A 23286-nucleotide genomic window follows, 5' to 3' on the forward strand; every position below is an offset into this window, starting at 1 on the left:
ATTCGTGTGACCTCCAGCAGTAGCCTAACTGTGTGTGTGAATGTGATGAGCAAATTAAACTCTATCTGTGACTTTGGTTTCTTTTGATAATCAGGAGCTCCACATTGAACCATAGCTCCAAGCTCTGCTATGCTCTGCTAAATAAAGTGTCCTGATGTGTTTTATACCCTACAGTGGTCACTTGACTTTTTCTCAGTATGTAGCCAACTTCTGTTTTGTTAGGTTAACTTCCATTCACAAATATCTGTTAAGTTCCAATTCTTTTCAGTATATCAAGATGTCTAACTATACCACTTTTTATTTGTGTGTACCATGTGTTTTTCTTTCCATCTACAAGGTTTTTCACCATACATGCATGAATGAGCAAAAAACATGAAGAACATGAGGATTTATGTTTGTGAAGTGTTTACAGTATATGGATAAGACAGTATAAGTACATTATCTCACTGTAAGGAAAGATGTTTATGTTGTATCTTACTATGTTACATATCCATTGAGACAACAGGCCTGTGTTCCTCACGATGCTGTGTGTCTCCACCCCTGTCCTCCACGCTGCAGCTCCTGTCTCCCACCTGACGCTGCTCCTCTGTGGGATCACTGGTTCAAGCACACCCTTCTGCTGAAGGACCACCATTTCCTCACCACTGAGCGCCTCATCCAGCTGTTCACTCCACTGCTACTGCCGCACAATGCCTCCTATAGCACCAAGGTATGCATCTCACAGTACACTAGTACAGTTTCTTTTACATACAGTACAGACTCCAGGGGTTTGAATCCCAGGTTTTTTCCATTTCTGGCTTGTTACTGTAGCAGTCTTCATGCACTGCAAGCACATAGGGCTCTAAAGTGCTACCAATTTGGGAGCACCAGTGCCCCAAAGACAAAAGCGAGCGCATATTCGTTAACATCATGGTTGTACGGAAGAGTATTAGGGCCAAGTAATGAAAAAAAAAGGGATAAGTCTTGGTACCAGTTTAGGTTTTTTGCACATATAGTACTTTGAAAACTTGAAATACAAGGATAAAGTTGAAACTTTGAGAATAAACTTACAATGAATTTTTTAGGATAAAGTCTAAATTAAATTGCAATATTTAGACAAAGTGGCAATATTTTGAGAATAAAGTCAATTTAACTTAACAAATTAAATCCAAATAGTAAATTAAACATTTTATTTTGAGGACTTTACATTTTATTTAGAGAATGAAGTAAAAATATTGAGAATAAAGTAAACATTTTGAGAATTAAGTCGCAATTATATTTCCAGATTAAGGTAGGGAATCTGGTTAATTGCATAGCTACCTGGCTCCATGTTGCTGTGCACTGTAAACTGTAAAAAGGCCTTAGATGACCTGGTAAAACCTATGGCTTTAGTAACACGGTTTCCACTGACATAACATAATGGCTAAAGCATCTATGCAGCAATTTATTGCAATACCATATGGTTTCGTTTTGTCATATGTGTCCATATGCCATATCGCTTTGGGACCTTTGGTCGCGTACTGCCGTCAGCGTCGTACGTGCCTAAGTTTCACACCTTGAGGATCGATTGACTTGGTTGTAGATCTGTTGTATAGTGTCTTGTGTTACTACGAAACCTCCTTCTGAAAATATCCAATCGGCTGCGCAACCTCTTCAAGGCCATAATACCAATAATATGGTTACTATGTAGTAAAAGACCAAGGATTTCCATGTTACTGAAGCCAATTCTAAAATATAGTTTCACCAGGCCATCTAACTCAGGCATTTCAACGGTGGCGTGCACAGCAACAGGGAGCCAGGAAAGGATGCACTTAATCAAATCCCCTACTTTAGTCTTGACATTCAACTGTGACTTTATTCTCCAAAATGTTTACTTCATTCTCAAAATGTTGACTTTATTCTCTAAATATTGCCACTTTATTCACGAAATGTTACAACTTCATTCTCAAAGCATTTAGAGTTTTTAAAAGTACTGTCTGTGCAACAATGAAAAAATCGAAGTACCACCATCCTCTATGTATTTTTTCTCTTCACTTGGCAGTAAGACTCTTCTGTGTGGCTGTACCATTACAACAGTGAAAACCGCTTCTAGCCCAAACAGTTCAAAAGAGATGACTCATATTACCTGCGCAACTTTTTCTTTCTTCCAACGGCAGATTGGTGGTCCTCATTTTACATTCAGAAACCATGTCGCGGGCCATTCTAAAACTATTCGCGGGTCATTTGTTTACACTTTATACAGTCATGTTACCTCTTAGCTAGCTAGCTAACAACCTGGTAACTTTACTAGTAGGCTATATCTGAACATTTGGGGGCACAGAAAGAAAGGAAAAGGGATAGCTTCTTCAGGAGATCATTGATCTTAGCAATGAATGAATGACTGATCTCATGAATGTCATCAGTCACAAACATAGGAAAATAGTGTTTTTATACAATGTAGAAACCTAATATTCAATAACATCTATTTGTATGAACATTTTAGCTTTTTATGATAAACAAATGAATTTACAGGGTTACATATTTGTTTCAATGGCACAACATGTGTTTCAAAAGTAGCTAAAACATACCGTTTTGGCCCAACATACACTACCGTTCAAAAGTTTGGGGTCACTTAGAAATGTCCTTAAAGGAAAAGTATGTTTTTTGTCTGTTAAAATAACATCAAATTAATCAGAAATACATGGTTAATGTTGAAAATGACTATTGTAGCTGGAAACGGCAGATTTTTATGGGTTTCTACATAGGCATACAGAGGCCCATTATCAGCAACCATCACTGTTCCAATGGCACATTGTGTTAGCTAATCCAAGTTTATAATTTTAAAAGGCTAATTGTCCATTAGAAACCCTTTTGCAATTATGTTAGCATAGCTGAAAACTGTTGTCCTGGTTAGAATAAATAAAACTGTCCTTCTTTAGACTAGTTGAGTGTCTGGAGCATCAGCATTTGTGAGATCGATTACATGCTCTAAATGGCCAGAAACAAAGAACTTTCTTCTGAAACTCGTCAGTCTATTCTTGTTCTGAGCAATGAAGGCTATTCCATGCGAGAAATTGCCAAGAAACTGAAGATCTGGTGCAATGCTGTGTACTACTCCCTTCACAGAACAGCGCAAACTGACTCTAAACAGAATAGAAAGAGTGGGAGGCCCCGGTGCACAACTGAGCATGAGGACAAGTACATTAGAGTGTCTAGTTTGAGAAACAGATGCCTCACAAGTCCTCAACTGGCAGCTTCATTAAATCATACTCGCAAAACACCCGTCTCAACGTCTACAGTGGAGAGGCGAATCCGGGATGCTGGACTTATAGGCAGAGTTGCAAAGGAAAAGCCATATCTCAGACTGGCCAATAAAAATGAAGAATGGCAAAAGAACAGACACTGGACAGAGGAACTCTGCCTAGAAGACCAGCATCCCGGAGTCACCTCTTCACTGTTGACGTTGAGACTGGTGTTTTGCGGGTACTATTTAACAAAGTTCTTTGTTTCTGGCTATTTTGAGCCTGTAATCAAACCCACAAATGCTGATACTCAACTAGTCTAAAGAAGGCCAGTTTTATTGCTTCTTTAATCAGAAAACAGTTTTTGGCTGTGCTAACATAATTGCAAAAGGGTTTTCTAATGATCAATTAGCCTTTAGCTAACACAAAATGCCATTGGAACACAAGCGTGATGGTTGCTGATAATGGGCCTCTGTACGCCTATGTAGATATTCCATAAAAAAATTGGCCGTTTCCAGCTACAATAGTAATTTACAACATTAACAATGTCTACACTGTATTTCTGATCAAATTGATGTTATTTTAATGGACAAAAAGTGTGCTTTTCTTTCAAAAACAAGGACATTTCTAAGTGACCCCAAACTTTTGAACAGTTGTGTGTGTGTGTGTTTGTGATTATATAAGCCATATCTCAATCGATAAAAGTAAAGAATTCTGGTACTCCTACATTTTATATGTTAGGACACCATTGCCACCAATGAAAAGGTTCATTTAGAGCCCTGCAGCACGTCATGCATTACAAGGATATCTTAAAACATTTTTACCGACACATACAGTGTTAAACCTCAGACAACACGATATCAGGGGCTTTCGTATGTTAGTTGTCTTTCAAAGATAGCAGCCATTGTATGGTCAATCGGTGTTAAGAAGGCGATAGCACTTTGGGCCTCTTTGTCTCTGTGGGTGTGAAACCATAGTGATTCTCATTCATCAAATTACTACACAGGGTGACCTTGACCGAAGGGAAACTCTGACCCGTGCACTAATCGCAAACAACAGTCTCTGCCCAGTCTCCTTTCATCCTGTGGCTTATTCTCCTGAAAACACAGGCCTTTAATTTGTTATTAGCTGAACTATTGCTGAGGCCTAGGCCCGTGTGAATGAGGCAGGCATTAGACCTTCTTCACAACCGAGGCGGGAGTCTTTGAAAGTCCCTACTCATTGACCTTGCAACAGAGTATGCCTAATTAAACGGCCGATGAAATTACAGTGACTATTCACCAGGCCCACAGAGGCTGAAATCTTGAGATAAGAGCATCTCATCTTCCTTCCTGAATCGTCTCTGTTACTTTCTTTGTTTGTGTGCTTAGGGTTTTCATTTAACTGAGACACATGTAACTGTATCACAAACCAAATCAATGTGTAGGTCTATACAGATTAATCTCTTAACATTTGATGGAGTGGGAAATATCTGTTCTTCCCAACAAAGGATAAGTTTATTTCTTGTAATATAATCAGTTTTGAAAAACAACTATCTTATTTGTATTCAATTTCCTGACGCAAGACAGAGAGGCAGAGAGAGGCTGTAGAGGCTCTTGAAAATATGAACTGACAAAGAGAAGGGAGGTGCCGCCATCCTGATCATCATGTCCAAGTGCACCAGGAAGAGCTTGAGTGTGTGTCTCTCTCTCGCTCTCTCTCTCTCTCTCGCTCGCTCTCACTCTCAGGGATTTATTGGCATGGGAAACATGTTTACATTGCCAAAGCAAGGGAAATATATAATAAACAAAAGTGAAATAAAAAATGAACAGTAAACATTAGACTTACAAAATTTCCAAAATAATAAAGACATTTCAAATGTCATATTATGTGTGTATATATATATGCACAGTGTGGTAATGATGTGCAAATAGTCTCGCTCTCTCTCTTTCTCTCCCTATCTCTCACAAACACACACAGCAGCTTATTCTCCTTCACTCTCATACACGAGAGCAAACTGAATTTCTATTCACGTCTTGCCACACAGCCTTCACCACTCTGTAACAAACGGGAGCATGCAGCTCGGCTGCACACTCAAAGAGGCCCTTTGAGTATTCAAGGACCAACAGTTGCATTCATTGATATTTAAAATGCAGTGGTTTGGGTTTGTGAGAGCTCTCTCTGCTCCATGGTACATTTGACTATATTTAAAAAGAGAAATATCAGGAATAGGGATCAGGACATTTTTGATTGTCAGTGTTGAAGAGGAGATCAGATTGGAGTTGGTGTTTGTTCCCCTCTCAGGATATGAAAGCCTGTACACACTGTCAGTCTCCCAATGACCTGCCTATAATATTGTACATGTACTTAAAGTTTGTCTGTGTCTAAAATCCTCCTGATCCTCCCCTTCATATTAGTGCTCATTAAAAGTTGTGAACAGCCATCTGAGCTGAGAGGCAGCCTTTGAAGACAAGAGAGGGCCTATCTCTCAGATGATGATTTGATATGGTGAAAGGAATCTGTATGTCATCACACAGTATCCTCGTCTCCCAGGAGATAAGTGGAGAGGAAGGAAGAGAGCAGTTTGTCTCTATCCTCTCTGCCAAGTGGAGATATCTTAACGTATTTCACATTAATGTGAGGATGATTGCATTCTTTAGGCGCTTGTCTAATCTCATGGGAGAGGGAGAGAGAGATGTGCAGTGCTCGGTCAGGATGTGTGCAGTGCTCTGTACCACAGCCAGGCCTGGTAGATTACTTGTTTAATTGGTAGTAGTTCAATTGGACTCTCCCTTCACAATGTGGAAGCAATTAGAATGTGGTTTTAATTTGCCATGGTTGCAGGCCAAAGTGCTGCTGAGGACACTTTTGTCCCGTTCCAGTGAGGAGTGCCCCTCGGTGGAGGTGGCGAGTGAGTCGTCATCCTGTGCCCTTCCCTCATTCCCCTATGACAGTGCTGTGGTGGTCCGACCAGTCAGACCTGCTCAGGACCACAGCGCTGCAGGAATGCAAGGTCATTATTGCTCTCTCACCATGTCTGGCTGGCCACTTGGTACAGTAGCTAATGTGCTAGTCCAAGTAGTAATGCATCATTCTCCAGGTTATGATAGTGAACTGTGTAACCAGTCAAGACTAAAACTAATGAGGGAAGTTGGGAGTATGACCCTGTCCAATGATGCCTGTGTTTTTAGACTAGAACTATTTCAATCAGAAGCAATTTGCAGATATTGCAAGTTTAGTTTTCACAACATCACAAACAGAAAAAAGTCAGAATGGTGCCATTTCTGTTAAGTATGAGCAATCGCTATACTGAAATGAAACTTCCCTCATATGACAAAGAATCACAACACTTTTAACGTAGGCCTCTTTCTGAATCCCTGGCAGCCCGTCTTCATAGGGCCCTCTATTCAGACAAAGGGAAACCCAGAGTCCCAGCCTCCCCCTGTCTCTGAGCTCTGTGTGGGGCTCCCTTTCTTACAGGACTACAAAGTGGTGAAGAGGACAGCCAGGACGAGAGCCCCGTGGAAAGTATTCCTATTGGAGGTAAAAAGGCAGTGCTGAGCCCTGCATTCAGAGTTCTTGTGTAGCGTTGGTTTTCCTCTCACAGCCGCTGATAATGGGCTCTTTTAAATGGATGGCTGTGGCAGGATGATCAAGGTCAATCTGGGGTCAAAGTCCCACCTGTAGAGCTGTGCAATTCCTCTAATTATCTTGAAGAAACAGTGCATGTTTTCAGCTGGCCAGAGTAGAGGCGTGGCCAAATTGATAATTCACACCCATATAATGCAGCGGTTTCATTGTCAGGACACCTTGTAGCTAGAGATTGGCCATTGGTTCTCATTATCTTCTAAACAATGCTATGCAGCAGCATACTTGAAAAGGCGAGATGTGAAGGCATGCTGAAAGCGGCCTGGGTTCCAGTTCACACCAGAATCTCAGAAACACTTGGCTAGCATAGATTTCATACTGAGCATTTCATCTGTGAGCATCTCCAAGGGTGCAAGCCCACAGAACCAGTCCAGTTTCAAATCATAACTAATCAAAAGCAAAATATTTTTTGAAAAGAGACATTTGCAGTCCAGTTTCATGGCTGGAGCCACTGCTGTGCAACAGTGAGTGTTGTCTATCTGTTACCACACACTGGCAGCACAAACGGAAGGTAATGAGTTAAGAATGTGTGGCTGTATATGCTTAAAAGTGACATGCATTTATTATTTCTACAAACAAAACAACTACAATGGACAGATACTTAGACGTACAGTGCCTTCGGAAAGTATTCAGACCCCTCTACTTTTTCCACGTTTTGTTACGTTACAGCCTTATTCTAGAATGGATTAAATAAATAAATAAATCCTCATCAATCTACACGCAATACCCCATAATGACAAAGCGAAACAGGTTTTTAGAATTTTTTTTGCAAATTCAATTGATTGGACATGATTTGGAAAGGCACACACCTGTCTATATAAGGTCCCACCGTTGACAGTGCATGTCAGAGCAAAAACCAAGCCATGAGGTCAAAGGAATTGTCCGGAGAGCACAGATCTGCGAAGGCACAGATCTGGGAAGGGTACCAAAAAATGTCTCCAGCATTTAAGGTCCCCAAGAACACCGTAGCTTCCATCATCCTTAAATGGAAGAAGTTTGGCCACCCGACCAAACTGAACAATTGGGGGAGGGCTTTGGTCAGGGAGGTGTTGTCACTCTGACAGAGCTCTTGAGTTCCTCTGTGGAGAAGACAACCATCTCTGCAGCACTCCATCAATCAGGTCTTTATGGTAGAGTGGCCAGACGGAAGCCACTCAGTAAAAGGCACATGACAGCCGGCTTGGAGTTTGACAAAAGTCACCTAAAGGACTCTGACTATGAGAAACAAGATTCTCTGGTCTGATGAAATTTGAGATTTAACTATTTGACCTTAATGCCAAGTGTCACATCTGGAGGAAACCTTCCCTACGGTGAAGCATGGTGGTGGCAGCATCATGCTGTGGGGATGTTTTTCTACAGCAGGGACTCGGAGACTAGTCTGGACCAAGGGAAAGATGAATGGAGCAAAGTACAGAGCGGTCCTTGATGAAAACCTGCCCCAGAGCGCTCAGGACGTCAGACTGGGGCAAAGGTTCACCTTCCAACAGGACAATGACCAAAGTACACAGCCAAGACAACACAGGAGTGGCTTTGGGACAAGTCTCTGAATGCCCGGACTTGAACTTGATCAAACATCTTTGGAGAGACCTGAAAATGGCTGTGTACCGACGCTCCCCATCCAACCTGACAGAGCTTGAGAGGATCTGCAGAGAAGAATGGGAGAAACTCCCCAAATACAGGTGTGCCAAGCTTGTTGAAGCAGCCTCAAATTCTGCCTGGGTCTGCTGCTACAAAGTACTGAGTAAAGGGTCTGAATAGTTATGTAAATGTGATATTTCAGTTTTTTTTATTTTTAATACATTTGCAAAAATGTCAACCTGTTTTTTTTTTTTGTGTCATTTTGGGATATTGTGTGTAGATTGATGTGGAGAGATAAAAACGATTGAATCCATTTTAGAATAAGGCTGTAACGTAACAAAATGTGTAAAAAGTCATATTGTCTTAATACTTTCCGAATGCACTGTATTTGTCACATAAATGCTACATTGTTTAATCATTTCTGTAAGGCCAAACATTAATTTGTTGCCCACAGAGTCCAAAGTATTCGATCATTAGCCAACTCTTGACATTTCTAGCCTGAAACTGGGATTAAAACAGCTATATATTGCTATGCTATTATGTTGATTTATCATGGTGGACAAATTTTACAACCGTTCAGCTTCTTTATTGATTTTGAAGACTGTGTAGTTGTCAAATATGATACCTAATCCACTGTATATGGAAGTAGTTAGTGTTTTATTTAAAGAAAATCACCCAATCTCTTCTGAGTAGGGGTGCCTGCCAACCTGATACAGAGATAATGTGGAGGGTGAATGTGGTGTCGTGGAAACTGTTTCTCTTCTTGGCTTGCGCATGTACACTACTTACATACACAGTTTAGCCTGCCCTGCTCTGAAGACCCAAAGAGCCAGCCATCGGTGTGTGTTGTCTCATCAAACACAGCCTCTGAAAGTTGGAAACTTGGGTCTTGAGTCAATATTTAAATGGGGCATTTTGTGTTTTTTGAACAGAGACGACAAAAGCATATCAGCTGCTTAAACAGTCTGCCACGCAGGAGAGGCAGCAGAGCTCGAGATGAGGAGGAGGATCTGTCAGATAAGGGGAATCGTCGCCCATACCACCCCACACTACCCCACTGTGGCCTAATCATCGGTCAACACTGACCATATGGCTCACCGTCCCATAAGGAATTGTTACTAGGGTCGTACAGAGAATATACCCACCGTGTCTACAGATTTTTTTGAGTCAGTCAAAGGACACAGCTTTCATCTGTGCTTTTCATACATTTACATATACAGTACCAGTCAGAAGTTTGGACACACCTACTCATTCAAGGGTTTTTCTTTATTTTTACTATTTTCTCCACTTCACAGAGTGAAGACATCAAAACTATGAAATAACACTTGGAATCATGTAGTAACCAAAAGTGTTAACCAGATTCAAATATTTCTTCAAAGTTGCCACCCTTTGCCTTGATGACAGCTTTGCACAATCTTGGCATTCTCTCAACCAGCTTCATGAGGAACTCTTGAAGGAGTTCCCACATATGCTGAGCACTTGTTGACTGCTTTTCCTTCACTCTGCAGTCCAACTCATCCCAAACCATCTCAATTGGTTTGAAGTCGGGTTAGGTGATTGTGGAGGCCAGGTCATCTGATGCAGCACTCCATCACTCTCCTTCTTGGTCAAATAGCCCTTACACAGCCTGGAGGTGTGTTTTGGGTCATTGTGCTGTTGAAAAATGTATTATAGTCCTACTAAGCGCAAACCAGATGGGAAGGCGTGTCGCTGAAGAATTCTGTGGTAGCCATGCTGGTTAAGTATGGTTAAGTATTCCTTCAATTCTAAATAGGTCACTGACAGTGTCACCAGCAAAGCACCATCACACCTCCTCCATGCTTCACGGTGGGAACCACATATCCAGAGATAACCCGTTTACCTATTCTGCGTCTCACAAAGACACGGCGGTTGGAACCAACAATCTCAAATTTGGACTCATCAGATCAAAGGACATATTTCCCCCGGTCTAATGTCCATTGCTCGTGTTTCTTGGCCCAAGCAAGTCTCTTCTTCTTGTTTGTGTCCTTTTAGTAGTGGTTTCTTTGCAGAAATTTGACCATGAAAACCTGATTCACGCAGTCTCCTCTGAGCAGTTGATGTTAAGATGTCTTTGTTACTTGATCTTTGTGAAGCATTTATTTGGGCTGCAATCTGAAGTGCAGTTAACTCTAATGAACATATCCTCTGCAGCCTCTCCTCTCCTTTCCCGTGGCAGTCCTCACGAGAGCCAGTTTCATCATAGCGCTTGATGGTTTTTGCGACTGTACTTGAAGAAACTTTCAAAGTTCTTGAAATCTTCCAGATTGACTGACCTTCATGTCTTAACGTAATAATGTACTGTTGTTTCTTTTTGCTTATTTGAGCTGTTCTTGCCATAATATGGACTTGGTCTTTTACCAAATATGTCTAGCTTCTGTATACCACCCCTACCTTGTCACAACACAACTGATTGGCTCAAACGCATTTTGATGGAAACAATTTCCCCAAATGAACTTTTAACAAGGCACACGTGTTAATTGAAATGCATTCCAGGTGACTACCTCATGGAGCTGGTTGAGAAAATGCCAAGAGTGTGCAAAGCTGTCATCAAGGCAAAGTGGCTACTTTGAAGAGTTTCAAATATAAAGTATATTTTGATTTGTTTAACACCTTTTTTGTTACTACATGATTCCATATGTGTTATTTCGTAGTTGTGTTGTCTTCACTATTATTCTACAATGTAGAAAATAGTAAAAACAAAGAAAAACCCTTGAATGAGTAGGTGTGTCCAAACTTTTGACTGGTACTGTATGAGAAAAAAAAACATCAAGCGCTATGATGAAACAGCTTATCATGTAATAGATTTATTGATTGATTGATTTAATTTGCCAGTTAATAAAGCACATATACTGCATACACATTACATACATTTTAATATTGTGACCGGGATATTACAAAACACTCCCTAAGTTCCATGGTGCAAAAACATTACAACATTTAGACTACATAGATACCAATACATTACATACAGACATGAAGAAAGTTGTTATATTGCTCGATCATTAGCCAAATTTTGACATTCTTTTTAAAATGGAATTACGAAGATAGATGCACAAATCAAGATGTTTGATCTGTCTTGTTTGCTCTTTAAGGAATAAATGATGGCTATGAAGTTGATAGTGGGAGAGTTGAGTACTCCTCTCAAGACCCTTCCCCTTGGTGAGAGCATTACTATTCTTCTTCACTCCCTTTATGGTAAATAGGCTACCAGACACCAAAGTGGATGATGTACATTTGCATGTGGCTCTAATAATTCCCAGTTAATTTCCGTTAGATCAACGGTGTGCCACCCATTAACTTGTGCATGAAAACAAAAGGCCAGACTGTTATCAAGCCTAAAGTCTGCTCTCCTTAAATGGTTCATGTTTCAGGAGGCTAGCTTTAAAAGCAGACCTTTGTGGTACTACGTGTACAAATTGTGTTTAAACAAATATAAAATCAAGTATATTATAATAACTGTTTTTAAAGGAAGACTCACAAGAATGAGTTTTAAGGTGACACATCCTTTTAATTTCCAGAGCTTCCACACGTCATGAATAGCATTTAGGCTGTTCAAATCAAAGCATTGAGTGGTAGGAAAAGAACATCTAAATAGCTCCATGTTTTCACACATCTGAATATCAACATGACTTCATCAAAATCTGCAATTGTGCGGTCCCCAGAGCGCCTCTTCACCGGGAGCCCATTTGGGAAGGTAATGGCTGCGTAAACGTTATGAGGAATAATCTTCTCTGATTTCATGTGATTACTGGGCACCACGCTGACACAAGGGCCCAATGTGTTCGTCTCCCTGGCCAGGCCAGCGGGCTCTCCCAGTCTACCTATTAGCAGAGGAAAAGACATAATGGCCCAGCTCTATTGAGGCGCTGCTGTCTGCCAGTGCCAGCCCAATGACTGAACCTCTTTAATAAACATGAGCCAATTTCAGACTCCAGACCCTCTGATGGCTCCGTCTCCACCGTCATTAAGGTGCATGGTAAGCCCAAATCTAAGGCGATAAAACTAGTGTAAATGTAGAGGAAATAGCCAGAATCACAGCTCTGATTGGCCACTGTGGTCGTGGTGGTCCTGTGCATAAATGATTGAAATGGGACTAATGAGTAGTTTTGCATGCTTGACATCTAATCTGGTCAGGGAAAGAGTGAGCTGTTGTAGGGTGACTACTGAGAGCGGTCACCATCATACCTCTTTCCTGCTCCTCTGTGATGCCACTTCCCCCCCCCCCCGATGCTTATGTTTTAAGCATTCCACTTACTACAGTCACTTCTTGCGCTTTATTGCTTCAACAAGTGGTCTCGAAGTCCTGCACTTGAACGGAAACATAACACTGCAGGATGCTCTGCCCTTCTCTTTCTCTCTCTCTTGTTCTATCTCAATGTCTCTCTCTCCCCATCTCTTTTCCCCTTCCTCTATTCCTCTCTGTCACTCCTTCTCTTACCGTCTCCTTTATGTATTTTCCTTTCTTCTCCTCTTCTCCCTTTTTCATTGTTTGCTTTATTTTGTCAGTGAGCCGACAAATGCCATCAAAATACTCTGTGGCTGGAATCAAAATAAAAAACGGCCTCCACTCTGTTGTCTTAGACAATAATTATGATTTGCCAGTTAAGCCTAGACTACAGCTGAGGGATTGTAGTTTAAAGCAGAGGCTTTGGTGAAAAAAATGCATTTATAGCCCTTTGTGTGGCTCCTCATTATGTGTGGGCCCGATTCATTAAGTAATTGGTTTGCAGTTGTTTACATGAGTATTAAGGCTCTCTATTCAGGAGCCTTTGAGAGATACATTGTGCAAATGTTGCATGTTATGAATGCAGAATGAGAGGCGGGGGCCAGTCCTATTGGCCAAGCACTACACTCGGCTGAAAAGCAAGAGAAAAGCGCTGGGTGCTGCTTTGCATAGCAATGACTTTGCCTTAATACGCTTTAAAGATTAAATATATGCAGTCTATACAAGATACAAAGAGATACTCTTAACACATTTATATGTGCTCATTTCACTATTATGGCATTGGAGAGAATTGAGGTCTTTCATATTCCGTTTTTTTTCTCTCGCCTCCAATGTTTTTCAGCAAGACACTTTATAGAATGTGCTGTTTTATTGTATTATGAATCACAGCCAAGCAGACAGATCTGCAACATTTTTTTAAGGATTCATCCATTAAAAATCTTTTGCTGCCATTGTGAGTGGTAAAGCAAAATCACTTTGTGGTTGAGTGGGGATGAAAGGAATAATGCAGGAAGGAGTGAGACTTAATAAGCAGCTGCACTCCATGTAAAGACCACTTGTTCCCCTTTGTCTGCGGGTGCATGCCTCTGCTTCCTCTTCTGCAAGAATCTTTGTGCTGTTTTTCTTCCTTTACTGTAGGCATTTCAGATGGTGTTTCTTTTCTCTTATTTTTTCTTCTGTTTTTTCCTCTCTTTTTTTGGCCTGGCCTTGATTTAGGAAGAAATGATCTCACTAAAAAAGCTACAGAAAACGTAGTCCACCCACACAGACAGTGTGGTGAAGAAGGTGCAACAGCGCCTCTCAACCACAGGAGGCTGAAGAGATTTGGCTTGGCCCCTAAAACTCTCACAAACTTTTACAGACGTACAATTGAGAACATCCTGTCGTGCTGTATCACCGCATGGTACAGCAACTGCACCGGCTGCAACCGCAGGGCTCTCCACCGGGAAAAAACTACCTGTTCACCCCTCTATCATCCAGAAGGCGAGGTCAGCACAGGTGCATCATAGCTGGGACCGAGAGACTGAAAAACAGCCTCTGCCTGTTCACCCCGCTATCATCCAGAAGGCGGGGTCAGTACAGGTGCATCAAAATTGGTACGAGAGACAGAAGCTGTTTTTCAGTCTTAAGGCCATCCGACTGTTAAATAGCCATCAATAGCCAGCTTCCACCCGGTTACGCAACCCTGCACCATAGAGGCTGCTACCCCATATACATAGACTTGTAAACACTAGTCACTTTAATGTTTACATACTGCTTTACTCGTCTCATATGTATATACTGTATTCTACTGTAGTTTAGTCAATGCCACTCCGACATCGCTCAATCTAATATTTATATATTTCTTAATTCCATTTTCTTAACTTTTAGATTTGTATCTGCACTGTTAGATACTACTGCACTGTTGGAGCTAGGAACACAAGCATTTCGCTACACCCGCAATAACATCTGCTAAAGATGTGTATGTGACCAATAAAATTTGATTTGATTTATCTCTCCCTCTCCAGTCATCAGTGGCTGCTATGTTTGTGATGCCGTGTCCCTGCTTGACAAAAACCTTCACTTGACAATTAGTGTGTGGAGCGTTCCCTTGGACAACAGTATGTGCTCAGGCATTCACCCCCCAATCACTCAGACAAAGTGTCATAATCAGAAGTTAGCCCTCTGTGGAAGAGAGGCAAGAGGAAACGATGTATGTGGCTCTCTCAGAACACAGGGAGGGAGAGCAGGAGGGAGGGAGAAAATAGAGAGATTACCCCAGAAAGAGGCGGGTAAAGAGACAGACAAACAAACAGCGACAGATTAGATAGAAATGTGGTAAAGGACTTTTGGCAGTGAAAGACCCACAGGGACAAACTGCTTTATTTCAGTGCACATTCCTGGCAAAGTTAGACAAACACCCAGTCTGAAAACAAAAACTTGCTCCTACCCCTCGACACTTCTTACTGGCCCTTCATTTGTAGATCTGAAAGCATCGACATTGTGTAAGCAATATGGGTGTAACTCCATAAACTGTAACCCACTGCAATGGTCTATGCTTTGATTTGGGACCAGAGAAGAGAAACAGGCAGTGATAGACAGAGAACGACAGAATGGCAGGCAGCATTGAGAGGCTACTGCCAGAGGAGGTCACTCTCCTGCATTGGGTTCCTCTTCATTCGCACCATGCCCAACACTCACCATCAAGTATCCATCTGTCAAATCCCTGGTTAATCACACAATATCATGTATTTTCATTTCTATTCATGACAAAAGTAAAGTTTTGTTTTTCATAAGAGGAACATTTTATTGGAAAATAATTTGTCACATCCCGATAAGTAATTTGTCTAACTTAGGTAGTTTAAAACAATTTGATAATGTAGTGTAAACTTGTGAATAATTTGAAATGGTCTAGAATTCAATTGAATATATTTAGGCTATTCCATTTTATTTCTGTCAATCATTGTTGTGTTATGTTCTGTCAAGCAGCTGTGATTCCAATGAAGGAGCTGCCTGCTATCAATGAATGTAATTGAGTGTGAATCCGTGGCACCATTTTTACAGCTCTGTAGTTCTTCTTTGTGGCCAGCAGAGAGCACTCACATGTTAGAGAGCACAGAATGGAAGCAGTGAATGCCCAGGGTTGCCTCACACTGTTGGCCCTCTGAGTGCTAGCTACATCCTACTATAGTACTCTGCTGTTTTAAACGTCTAAACAGACCTAAACAATTTAGCTGTGGGTCATAGCTGGGAATGGAGTAGGAGTTGATGGGGTGATGGGTCTCCCTCTTTTTACCCTTTTCCTTTAGACTAACGCTGGGCTAGAGTGCCTGTGCTATTAGCATTTCTTTGTGGGTGTTAGGAGCTTTAAAAAGACAAGGTAAATTAAGGCAGCATTCTCTACCAGCCTGTGCCAACTGTATATTAAATACCAGGAATAAGCATCATTTTCCCAGACAGAATCAACCCTGTATAGCTTTTCCATTATTTAAGCACATCATCAAATTTAATTCCAATGAACTCATTACAAAAACAAAACAACAGTCCAAATTCACAACCATTATATAGTGCAATTTGGATGGATAGCATATGACAAGTAAAGGATAGAGTCATAAGCCCATGTCACCTTTACATAGAGACTAGCGATAAGTATGTCTAATTGCGGAGAATAAAATCGTATTTTTGAAATGCAGGAGGATAATACGGGTGTTTATTTGTGTTATTGTGGAATTCCCATATAAGGGGTAGTAGACATGATGGGTTATATTAATATATACTTGTTTTGTATCATTTGTGCCAAAGTTTCATGCAACATTTCTCCATTCTGCAAGGAATATAACATAATGATAGATAATAATCAAATGTGAGAAAAGGCATGAAGTTGTGATTGAACGATGGCAGTCCTGCTCACAAACCGTATTTTAATGTAGATATAACATAAGGTAAACACTAATATGTAACAATCACAAAAACCAGGACGGAGACTCTCCAAAAAGGAGGCATTTCAGTGGTAATTTTCCACATTAAATTCAACCCGGCCTACCAGAGTCTGCTAAACAGTGCCGGCCCAGTCTGTCTTACATATTCAGATCATTGCCTCAATTAAGGCAAACTCCGCATAAGATGAACTGACATAAATGTTTATGGAAATGGAATACTAGATTGAAGGTCATTGGCGTCCTGGGCCCACTATGGTAATGGCCCAGTCTTGAAAATCAGCCAGTCCCTGTCTGAAGTGGAACAACTGATAGATCAACACCCATGCTGCTTTGGGAAGTTATATAAAAGAATATTCCAATTTATTCCCGGAAACATTTTTATTTACCATCATTACAGTGGCGGGAGAAGTAGTAACAAGTTGCTGTAAATGGCTGGATATTAAAGAGAGAATGTGAATATATAAACATATTGACCATGTCTGTGTTTTCACTTCCTTGTGTTACCCAACTGTTGTAAATTCAGTGTGGTTAAAATATCGTAGCCTAGAATGCTATGCCGTAACAGCTGATGTTGAATTATGTCAAATAAGTCCCTGTATGAAGGAAAAGGACCCGTGTTTGACAGGCTATGTTAGTGTAGAAGCAGACTAAATGGGAAGTAGCAGACCAGACATCCTTGTCTCACTCTTTTCTGTTCCATCTGCACTTCATCTAAAGCAGTGGTTCCCAAACTTTTTATAGTCCCAACATAACTCTGCAATATTGGGTTGTATTGGAGAGAGTCTCAGTCTTAAATAATTTTCCACACGCAGTCTGTGCCTGTGTTTAGTTTTCATGCTAGTGAGGGCCGAGAATCCACTTTCACATAGGTGGTTGCAAAGGGCATCAGTGTCTTAACAGCGCGATTTGCCAAGGCAGGATACTCTGAGTGCAGCCCAATCCAGAAATCTGGCAGTGGCTTCTAATTTAAATTCAATTTTCACAGAACCGCTTGTTGCAATTTTGATGATGCTCTTGTTCAAATATCGGTAAGTGGATTGGAGACAGGGCATGAAAGGAATAACGAATCCAGTTGTTTGTGTCATACTTTTCGGGAAAGTACCTGCGTAATTGCGCACCCAACTCACTCCGGTGCTTCGCTATATCACATTTGACATTGTCCATAAGCTTGAGTTCATTTGCACACAAAAATCATACAATGATGGAAAGACCTGTGTGTTGTCCTTGTTAATGCAGACAGAGAAGAGCTCCAACTTCTTAATCATAGCCTCGATTTTGTCCCACACATTGAATATAAACTCAGCAAAAAAAGAAACGTCCCTTTTTCAGGACCCTGTCTTTCAAAGATAAGATACAAATAACTTCACAGATCTTCATTACAAAGGGTTTAAACACTGTTTCCCATGCTTGTTCAATGAACCATAAACAATTAATGAACATGAACCTGTGGAAGGGTCGTTAAGACACTAACAGCAATTACGGTCACAGTTATGAAGCTTAGGACACTAAAAAGGACTTTCTACTGACCCTGAAAAACACCAAAAGAAAGATTCCCAGTGTCCCTGCTCATCTACGTGAACGTGGCATGAGTCATGAGGACTGCAGATGTGGCCAGGGCAATAAATTGCAATATCCGTACTGTGAGATGCCTAAGACAGCGCTACAGGGAGACAGGACGGACAGCTGATCGTCCTCGTAGTGGCAGACCACGTGTAACAACACCTGCACAGGATCGGTACATCCAAACATCACACCTGCGGGACAGGTACAGGATGGCAACAACAACAGCCCGAGTTACACCAGGAATGCACAATCCCTCCATCAGTGCTCAGACTGTCCGCAATAGGCTGAGAGAGACTGGACTGAGGGCTTGTAGGCCTGTTTTAAGGCAGGTCCTCACCAGACATCATCGGCAACAATATCGCCTATGGGCACAAACCCTCCGTCGCTGGACCAGACAGGACTGGCAAAACGTGCTCTTCACTGACTAGTCGCGGTTTTGTCTCACCCAAAAGGGTGATTGTCGGATTCATGTTTGTCATCGAAGGAATGAGCGTTACACCGAGGCCTGCACTCTGGAGCGGGATCGATTTGGAGGTGGAGGGTCAGTCATGGTCTGGGGCAGTGTGTCACAGCATCATCGGATTGAGCTTGTTGTCATTGCAAGCAATCTCAATGCTGTGCGTTACAGGGAAGACATCCTCCTACCTCATGTGGTACCCTTCCTGCAGGCTCATCCTGACATGACCCTCCAGCATGACAATGCCACCAGCCATACTGCTCGTTCTGTGCATGATATCCTGCAAGACAGGAATGTCAGTGTTCTGCCATGGTCAGCGAAGAGCCTGGATCTCAATCCCATTGAGCACGTCTGGGACCTGTTGGATCGGAGAGTGAGGGCTAGGGCCATTCCCCCCCCAGAAATGTCCGGGAACTTTTATTTTGAAGCTCAACTTGCACTAAGACAACCTCATGGATGTTCTTATGAAAAATGATTTAGTCAGGACTAGCTTACAAGGTTGCACAAACTGATGACTTAACCATGTAGCTATTGTCTGTCTGGTATTCCTTAAATTAAACACCATTTCAATGAAAAGCAAATAATGTTGCTGGAGTGTTTGATAATAGTGGATTTCTGGAAACAGGTTAATGAGACTTAATCTAATCTTATAGATGTTGAAGTTCCCTTATGCCCAGAATTTCTCCGACGTAAAGGGGACTTGAACATTACTAAAGGGACAGATTTTAGAGTGGCATAATAGCTGCTAAGACAATCTTGCAAGGTTGTTTTTAGCCTGTAATGAAGCCTGAAACATTTTGATTTTAAAGATGTTCACTGCAAGATTACAATCAGCTTCTTCTATCACGTTGACAAATTGGATCAGGGCTGTGAATCTTATTTCATATCTGTAGCAAAGTTCTACCTTTTTGAATTTGTTGAAGTTAATTTATATTTGTCTAAAGTCCAAAAACAAATTATTTTAAATAAATATAGGAATTTTCTTGCATAAAGCATATCTCATTTAATCATATCTGAATGTGTACCCTTTGAACAAAAAAATGTGTTATCTAAAACGCTTGCTCTCGGTTTCAGGAGGACATACTGTATGCAAGGTGCCCTTTCAAATGCAGACAGACAGGCTGATTATTTGTGATTGCATCCTTGCTTCGTCCCCCATTTCCCCCTTTTTTTTAACCTTGGTTTCTTGACTGGCTCTGTTTTGATTTGCCTGCTCTGAGTGTCAAAGGTTTTCAGAGGTATACTCTCTTTTCTTGCCTTGAGGCATAGGGGTAGACATCCTCCAAATATCTGTCGGGAAGCTTATTGATATGTCAACGTAATGGTTGCAATATAATGGTAATGCCAGCTATGTAATTGAATGCATGTATTGGAAAGCAATCTTCTCACTGTTGGAAATGGGTAGGGAGTGTTTCTGTTTGTTGTTTTTTTGGGTGGTGTGGCAAAAGTAGAAACGTAGTTTGTAAGATGGAGTGGCTTTCAATAGGATCAGAGCCAACGTAATTGAGTTCATATACTCAGTGTACAGCAGTCACATTTGGCTGGGCTTGGAGAGAAGGGGGTAATTGTGAGGATGGCAATCAAAGGGGTCATGCGTTTGAATTGAGGGACACATGGATGCAGATGGATGAACACCGTGTGTGTGCGTGTGCGTGTGTAAACTGTCCTATTTTTGTTCCATCTCAAATAAAATATTTTAACTGTTGAACATAAAAGTATAAACAGGCCATATGGATGTACAATAACCACAACAGATGATGGGGATATATTGTGGTGGTTGTGAATAGGCCCTGTGATGATGTAAATTGAAGAGGAGGCCTTTAAAAGTAGAACAGCCTACTGCATATGCATCAAGGCACATCAAAGCCCTTTCAGGGGTCACACATTTACATAGCGATATCACTGATGCTATGGGAACCCAGCAACCCTGTCTTTGGACCACTTCTGAATAAAGAGGGGGCTTGTGGAAGTCCTTCAACGTGATTAGAACAGGAGTCAAGGAAGTTCCCTTTGGTTTTCCTTTCCTTTAAAACAGGCTTAGGCTTGGAAGTCTGGCTCCTCAAGTTCCTGATAGGCATCCTTGTAACATGCGTGTTACATACACATTTTGGTAAAGGCACTGGTACAAGAAACTAGGCCTTTGATGGTGTGAGTTGTACATTTGATTGATGGGACATGCATAGAGCTAGAATGGTCCTCCATCTCTGCTGCCTTTATTCATGGTGTTTGTGTGATTTCACTGACTGTGACAATGATATCCGTTTTATCCTTGAAGGCCATTTACTTACTATGTGCCTGACTTATTGGACACAACTGCCTTACACTATTTAAGTGATCTCAATGTCAAAGATCACTGTCACAATGACTGACTATTGCTTTTTGAAATTATGCTTTTAACAAGGTTATTCACTTTTCTGTGCATTTTCAGGAGAGAAAAGACAACTGAAAACCTACTCTGCAGTACAGTCTAAAGGTAAGTTAGGAATGCAGCCACATCCATCCTAAATAATGCTGTCTCTATCTCTGTTTCTCATCATGAAGTAAGCTAGTTGTTAGCAATATTATGAACCACTTGAGATGCTAATGACAGAATCATCCATCTATGCATGGTTCACAAATGGGTGTGAAAAGGGCACATGGACAATTATTCAATATCTTGCTCTCTGTTATAGCAATGCTACATCTGTAATTAGTATAGATTTCACAATGATCATATCAGTTCTTGTTTGGATTTGAATACCCCCATCTCTGCTTTTATGAATGTCATGATTCAGTATCATGCCTCAAATGTTGGTTCTGTGTTATGAATTATTTATATTTTTGGGGAGATTCAGACGATAGCAACTCCAAGATAGAAGCTGCCTTACGTCCTCAGCCCTACAATACGAACAATGACAACTCTGAGGATTATTATGACTGACTACCTGAGTAAAGGGATTATTATGACTGACTACCTGAGTAAAGGGATTATTATTATGACTACCTGAGTAAAGGGATTATTATGACTACCTGAGTAAAGGGATTTTATAAATGAAATGTATTTATTATTTTAACCCCCTTTTCTCCCTAATTTCGATCTTGTCTCATCGCTGCAACTCCAATGGGCTCGGGAGGGAAGGTCGAGTCATGTGTCCTCCGAAACATGACTCGCCAAACTGCGGTCCTTAAAACCTGTTGCGTTGAGCAATCCCGTATCCGGGAGCGTAATTATAGCCTCAAGCTCATTACCATAACGCAACGTTAACTATTCATGAAAATCGCAAATGAAATGAAATAAATATATTGGCTCACAAGCTTAGCCTTTTGTTAACAACACTGTCATCTCAGATGTTCAAAATATGCTTTTAAACCATAGCTACACAAGCATTTGTGTAAGAGTATTGATAGCTAGCATAGCATTAAGCCTAGCATTCAGCAGGCAACATTTTCACAAAAACAAGAAAAGCATTCAAATAAAATAATTTACCTTTGAAGAACTTCGGATGTTTTCAATGAGGAGACTCTCAGTTAGATAGCAAATGTTCAGTTTTTCCAAAAATATTATTTGTGTAGGAGAAATCGCTCTGTTTTGTTCATCACGTTTGGCTAAGAAAAAAAACAGAAAATTCAGTCATTACAACGCCGAACTTTTTTCCAAATTAACTCCATAATATCGACAGAAACATGGCAAACGTTGTTTAGAATCAATCCTCAAGGTGTTTTTCACATATCTATTCGATGATAAGTCATTCGTGGCAGTTTGGTTTCTCCTCTGAAGCAAATGGTAAAATACACGCAGCTGGAGATTACGCAATAATTGCAACGGAGGACACCAAGTGGAGCACCTGGTAAATGTAGTCTCTTATGGTCAATCTTCCAATGATATGCCTACAAATACGTCACAATGCTGCAGACACCTTGGGGAAACGACAGAAAGTGTAAGCTCATTCCTGGCGCATTCACAGCCATATAAGGAGACATTGGAACAAAGCGCATTCAAAATCTGGGGCATTTCCTGTTTGAAATTTCATCTTGGTTTCGCCTGTAGCATCAGTTCTGTGGCACTCACAGATAATATCTTTGCAGATTTGGAAACGTCAGAGTGTTTTCTTTCCAAAGCTGTCAATTATATGCATAGTGACAAAATATCTTGTTTAAAACAGGAACGTTTTTTTATCCAAAAATTAAAAGAGCGCCCCCTATATCGAAGAAGTTAACACTCGCCCGCCTGCCAGCCGCACCAATGTGTCGGAAGAAACACTGTTCAACTGACGACCGAGGTCAGCCTGCAGGCGCCCGCCACAAGGAGTCGCTAAAGCACGTAGAGCCAAGTAAAGCCCCACCGGCCAAATCCTTCCCTAACCCAGACGACGCTGGACCAATTGTGCGCCACCCTATTGGACTCCCGATCACGGCCGCTTATGATACAGCCCGGGATTGAACCTGGGTCTGTAGTGACGCCTCTAGCACTGCGATGCTGTGCCTTAGACCGCTGCACCACTCGGGAGGCTAGAGAAAAGGGATTCTTAACAGAAGCTGCTGAGAACGCTTTAGAGAATGGCACCATACTGTTTAATTTTTTTCTTCCATCCATTACCCTTATCTGGCTAGATTATTTTTACGTTGTAAAATGTATGCATACTGTATCGTACAAGAATAATAATAATAAACCTGATGCCTCTTACTGTGGATAAAGTATGTGAAGCGTTTTTTTTTTAA

At 41.2% G+C, this 23286-nt stretch overlaps 1 pseudogene across 1 annotated transcript in view; it reads left to right on the plus strand.

Moving 5' to 3' along the window:
* LOC110498029 (centrosomal protein kizuna-like) overlaps window positions 1-23262 on the plus strand; it is a 42335-nt pseudogene extending 19073 nt beyond the window's left edge. The window contains exons 8-13 of the transcript XR_016488705.1: window positions 559-709; window positions 6024-6192; window positions 6660-6722; window positions 9338-9394; window positions 21017-21061; window positions 21297-23262. The product of XR_016488705.1 is annotated as a centrosomal protein kizuna-like (transcript). The remainder of the gene's footprint in view (window positions 1-558; window positions 710-6023; window positions 6193-6659; window positions 6723-9337; window positions 9395-21016; window positions 21062-21296) is intronic.
* The last annotated feature ends 24 nt before the right edge of the window (window positions 23263-23286 follow it).

This window comes from Oncorhynchus mykiss, chromosome 19 (assembly GCF_057628025.1).
Source record: "Oncorhynchus mykiss isolate SJ-2025 chromosome 19, ASM5762802v1, whole genome shotgun sequence".
In the NCBI taxonomy this organism is placed as follows: Eukaryota; Metazoa; Chordata; class Actinopteri; order Salmoniformes; family Salmonidae; genus Oncorhynchus; species Oncorhynchus mykiss.